General features: G+C 42.0%; 1 long non-coding RNA gene across 1 annotated transcript in view; it reads left to right on the plus strand.

Moving 5' to 3' along the window:
• LOC117361621 overlaps positions 1-5,749 on the plus strand; it is a 36,406-nt gene extending 30,657 nt beyond the window's left edge. Inside the window, exon 3 of the long non-coding RNA XR_004539700.1 lies at positions 4,981-5,749. This is a non-coding gene — a long non-coding RNA (uncharacterized LOC117361621). The remainder of the gene's footprint in view (positions 1-4,980) is intronic.
• The last annotated feature ends 251 nt before the right edge of the window (positions 5,750-6,000 follow it).

Here is a 6,000-nt window from a genome sequence, read left to right on the forward strand (position 1 = left end):
GGAAGCGCATTCCAGGTGTCCACCACCCGCTGAGTAAAGAAAAACTTCCTAGCATTTGTTTTGAATCTATCCCCTTCCAATTTTTCCGAATGCCCTCTAATGCCCTGTAAGAGCAGAACTGATGAAAACATCACAAAGATTTGTTGACTTGCGTGTCAAAATTATTGGCTGACTACGAGAAGCATAGCAGACCAAACACACATCGGTAGAGAAACAGGAAAATATGAACTGAAAATCTTGGCATGAGAGAGGTGTGTGCAAAAAATGGTCCCGAAGGAGATTACTGATGGACAAAAGCAAAGGAGGGTTGAAATTTGCCAAGACCTTTTGGAGAGGCAAGACAATGTTTTAGGCCATGTTATCCCTAGTCATAAAAGAACGAAAGCTGTTGAAAACTATATCATCTCAAACTCCAAGAGCGTCTACAAAATTGTAGATTCTCTTATGACATAACTCTCAGATGCCTGCACTGTACAATCAAGAAGATTGAAATAACAGTTAAAGCAGGACGAAGGTGTCTTTCATCGAGTTAAGTCTTAATTTTGTGCAATATATAAACTTTTTATAAAAATGTCTTTAAACTTATCAAACTTAGAATAAATTTATGGCACTTAGCTTATATTAAATGCCGCTGTGTCTGTTGTAGCATGCTGTGAAAATGCCCAACGGGGACCCGTTTCACCTTATAAAGACTTCTTCAGGGGTCATGACAGTTTTCTACAACCAAAATCAAAAGTGACTAATTAGTGAAAATTCATAATATAAAGTCTTAAGATAATATAAAATCATTCAAACAAGAGGTTGCTTACTGTGCAGCAGTGCTCCGGTTCATGAGCAAAAATGGCGCTGGCAGCTAACAACGCCGGCGCATGCGCTTTTGAACCTTTTCAAAACTATGATGTTATTGCTATCTCTCGCTTAAAGTAACTGTCTAATCAGTTATGTCATAAGAGAATCTACAATTTTGTAGACGCTCTTGGAGTTTGAGATGATATAGTTTTCAACAGGTTTCATTCTTTTATGTATCTGAGGATATAGTACCTGTTTCCATTGGAATATTACTACAGTGTTATCCCTAGTCATAAAACATGGGTGTACTGATACAACTCTGAAGCAAAGTGCCAAAGTGCACAATGGAAGTCAGCCAAATCTTCATGACTAAAAAAGTTCTGCCAGTCCAAGAGCACTTATCATTTCCAGTTATGGACCCATTAAATGCAGACAGCATTTTATCATTTGTCTGCAAGTTTGAAGTGATGGTGGTTCGATAGACAGGTGCCTTCTGATGTTTCCGTAACTGTTTTGTGCATAGTGGTTTTGAATTGTTGTAAAAACTACGTATACTGTGGCAGATTGCACTTTCATTGCAAATGCGCTCTTTTCAAAGACCATTCCCTTTTTTGAAAGTTGGGTCGGAGGCATTCGCTATGGGTTTTCTGAGACAGCTGCCACGAAACGTGTCAGAACCCAGAGAACAAAAGAAAAAGACAAAGCACTCTATAACCTTCAGATAAGTGCTTTTGCTTTATTGATTTAAAGGTGAACTTCTTACATTTAATAAACACATGCGATGATTAAGATACAGACATCCAAACATTCGGGTTTGTCTGGTCTGACACTGACATCTGAGCACTGTTTAAATGTTCTTGTGATCATGCACTAAGTGTTTCTTGAGCGTGTGGATATGCCACTTCCCTTGTAGTTTTGACTATAGTACTATCTTTGAAGTTGGCTGCTATAGTTACTTTTGGCAATTTTCCTGATTGTGTGGGTATCCTGCAGCTTTTTAACGTGAACAACTGCTCCATTTAAAAGTGGATAAAATTGAGTATCGTGCCCTATTAAATTTCTTTTTTATTATTTCTATAAGTTTACCAGATGCATGCAGTGCTGTACATTAAACACGCAAGAGACGTGCCCTGCTCAAAAGAGTTTATAATCTAATTATGACAGACATACAGGACCAATGGTGAATCTATGTATTTTTAAGTATGGAAGTACAGAGGGAATGAAGAGGTAGAGAGGATAAGAGACTAGAGGGCTCCTTTTACAAAGGTGCGTTAGGGCCTTAACGCGCGGAATAGCGCGTGCTTAAATGCCATGCACACTAGCCGCTACTGCCTCCTCTTGAGCAGGCGGTAGTTTTTCGGCTAGTGCGTGCTTTGGCGTGTGCTAATCTGGTGCGTGCGCTAAAAACGCTAGCGCACCTTTGTAAAAGGAGCCCACAGATTTTTGTGCTTTGCAAGTTGGCAAGTTTAGGACTTAAAACACAGCCTTGCAGATGTGAGCTTCAAGCCTAGATTTGAAAACCGCCACAGATGGAGCTTGATGTACCGAGTCAGGCAGGTTGTCCAGGCATGTGGCACACCACAGCAGAAGGGATGGAGTCGGGAGTTGGCAACAGAGGAGAAGGGAACAGACAAGAGTGACTTACCTGATGATAGAGGCTCCTGAGGTGTAACTCAAACATCTCTCCTGGTAGCGGAGTAAGGTAGATGAGAGGCTGACCACACCGGGCACTGTCTTCATGGGAGACACCAGCACCAGCACCTATAATCTTTGCCCCACCCCCCACATACATCTTTAAATGCTCACTGGCATGCGCAGCATCCGTCACTTGCTGCTCGCGACAGCCTTAGCTCCCTTCTTGGCCTCAGGATCGAGATGTTTTTGTTGTTATTGGATATCGCTAGATGACTCTATATAGTCCAGCTTCTTCAGCTGAATGCGAGAAACGCTTCAGCACATGCAATGCTTGACCCATAAGTGCGTCACATCACAGTAGTATCTATCCTGAAACTGTTGAGGCTATTTTGCTCATTCTTGAGGGGTACAAAAATAAGCTGATCAAGTGACTTTGGAACAGTGACTGTCTCAGGCAGACGGTACACGTTATAGTCTTTGTTATTGCAGTCACAGTCGCATGACACACGACTCGCACGTAGTAGTACTGTGACCATTACAATTGTAATGTGTGTCTTTTTGCCATTTATGGATGAACTAGTCTTTAAGTCCGTTACATTATCGGGTGCTAGAATAGATGTGTGTGTCTGTCTTTCTTTCTTTCTCTCTCTCCTTGACCTCTTTTTGTCTGTCTGCCTTTCTTTCTTTCTGTCTCTCTCTTTCCTTGGCTGTCCATCACCACCCCTTGCCTGCTCCCCCCTGTCTAGCAGCAGCCCTTTTCCCTTCGTTTTACCTCCCCCCTGTCCAGCAGCACCTCTTCCCTGCTCCCCCTGTCCAGCAGTAGGCCTTCTTCCTTCCTTTTACCTCCCCTCCTGCCAAGCAGCACCTCTTCCCTGCTCCCCCTGTCCAGCAGTAGGCCTCCCTTCCAGTTACCTCCCCCCCTTTCCAGAAGCACCTCTTCCCTGCTCCACCTGTCCAGCATCTGGTTTCCTGGTTGTTCGCGTCTGCCCTCCTCTTCAAAGCAGCCTGCTGAGGTTCGTGGCCGGCTGTAGCGAATCTCGCAGGTTGCTCTGCACGTCGGTAGCATGTTCCCTCTAACGCGATCCCGTGCATCAGAGGGAACGTGCTACCAAGGTGCAGAGCGGACTGCGAGGTTCGCTACAGCCGGCCATGAACCTTAGCAGGCTGCTTTGAAGAGGAGCAGCGGCGGCAGCAGTGGTTAGTGAGTGAGGATGGGAGGGGGAGGGGGAGTCACCAGGATGTTCCCTGCCTCCGTGTTCGAAAATAGAATTCGGCATGGACCCAGAGACATGGTGGCAGTGATCACGCCGTCCTAAGTGCGCATGCGCGCATAGGGTTTTATTATAGAGGATGGAAATTGCATAAAGTAATCATTGAATTTTCAAGCTTTGTGGGAGGTATACCAACCGAGGAGATGTCTGAGGTCCGAAGGTACAATGAGATTGACCTCCATGAAGGAGAATACTGTTCGGTATGTTAAATCAAGAATTGCGATGATGTCCATGGCGGGAGTAAAAACTATGGAATCTCCTCCCTGGCATCCTGATGACCTGTTCTGACCGGTTATGGTTTGAGAAAATGTTAAAAACACAGCTGTATCTTGAGGCCTTTAAATGGATGTTGGAGAGAGATACCTAATGAAGAAATTGAATTATCACTTATGTTTAGAATTATTGAAGATTGATGATATGTAACTTCTGTAGGTTTTCTGCTAGTTTTAGTAGGTTAATGTTGTGTATTGAAAGTATTTTATGTATGTTGTCCTCTGAACAATTGTGAATGTTTTATTGTGTAAACCGCTTAGTTACAGGCGATCAAGAAATTTTAGAAAGAAAGAAATAATAATAAAAATAAAACAAGAAGAGAACTTGCACCATTGCTGTCACAATTAGAACTAATTTAGCAGTTAACAATGCAGTGCCAGTTAGCAAGAGGCTTAGATTCATCAATTGTAGCCTATCTGCTGACACTGTGTCTGGAGCCGGGAAAATACATCGCAGGTCATGAGTATGGGTCGTGGGTTACAGGCATGATGGGTCACACGGTTCATGGGTCACAAAACATGACCGATGTTAAATATTCTACCTCATATATGAATGTCCTTTTATGCCAGTACAAATATCCCCTGGTCAAGTGGACAACTAATAATATGTGCAGCTTTTAAGCTAGGTTAAAATATTTATACTCTCTTTAGAGTTGAAGATAGCAGAATAATAATATAAATTGTAGTTATATAAGGACCAATGAAGAGTTGGCATGTAAAGCTTAGGGCTATGAAAGTTGTATTGAGCCTTGAGTGGTGTCGCTGAGGTCCTGCAAAGAGGTGGAAATGTACTGAATTCTTTGCTTGGGAGGATCTTATTGGAAAGTACAAATCTTATAGCATACATATATTGTGCAACTATCTCTTTGAGAATTCTAAATAAATCTGTATTCATTTCTAGAAAGGATATATAGGTAATGTATTTATTTTCCACATCATTTAGTACATTAATACACTGGCTTTATATTATTGTCTGAACTAGCAATTCACTCAATGCTTTTTTTTTTTTTTAGCTGTCAACTTCTACTCAAGCAAATTGGACTGTTCCTGTATTAAGTTTCCAGGGTTCTTCAAGATCTTAAACTGAAATGTAAACTGATTGTATTATTAGCAAAACAATATAACACATGCATAATGTCTTTGCAAAAGTCAATGAGCAGGACCTTGGTTGTGATGAAATTGTCAAACACTGAGCCATGTCAAAGATTTAGAACACAATGTCCTGTACTTAGGCTTGAAAGCCTCAGTTTCTTAGGGAAAATTGTTTACATTACTTGTCTTTCTGTTAGCAAGCTATTACTTCTGCTGTACAGCAAGGGTATACATAGAAAAAAAAAATACTTATTAGAACTTGTGCCATGGATGAATGGGTAGGTAGGTGAGAAGGAAGGAAGGAAACAGAAAACAGAACTGTTGGGCTCGGGGATAGGGGCGAGAGGGGATGATGGATGAGGAGAAGGAAGAGAGTAGGGTTAATGCTGAACTGAGAGAAGGAAGAGATTGGGGGTGATATTGAACAAATGGATAGGAGGAAGGGAGTGGTGAGAAGACAGAAGGGACCATGTTGGATGGAGGAGGGGAGAAAGAGAGCGGGGAGCCTCATCTTACAAGGTTTTTGAGTTTTCTTTTTGTTATCAGGTAGTTTCAATATTGAATTCTGTGACAGGGTGTATGTCCCATCATGGGACACTGGGGACCTGGGGAGGGTTTCCCTAGGAGAACCATGGGTTTGAGAAAAGGCTTTATGGTAGGTTACCTGGACCTTTCCTTCCCTGAGAGAGAAAATAAGGACAAACTAGGAACTCAAGATCACATGGACTGAAGTAATTTACATCTAATTTGCATAAATTGTAAACTATTACAGATTATACAGCTGAAATAATTTCTATTACTATTTTTGGTTCTGGCTTAAGTGCCTAAGATCCCCAAACTCCTTTTTGGTCCCAAAAGAGGGTGGCCAAGGAACAATTTATTATCAATGGCATTTTCTCACCATAACTGTTTAGAGAGGCTGTTTAGAACCCTGCCTGTTC

This window comes from Geotrypetes seraphini, chromosome 5, assembly GCF_902459505.1.
Source record: "Geotrypetes seraphini chromosome 5, aGeoSer1.1, whole genome shotgun sequence".
Lineage (NCBI taxonomy): Eukaryota > Metazoa > Chordata > Amphibia > Gymnophiona > Dermophiidae > Geotrypetes > Geotrypetes seraphini.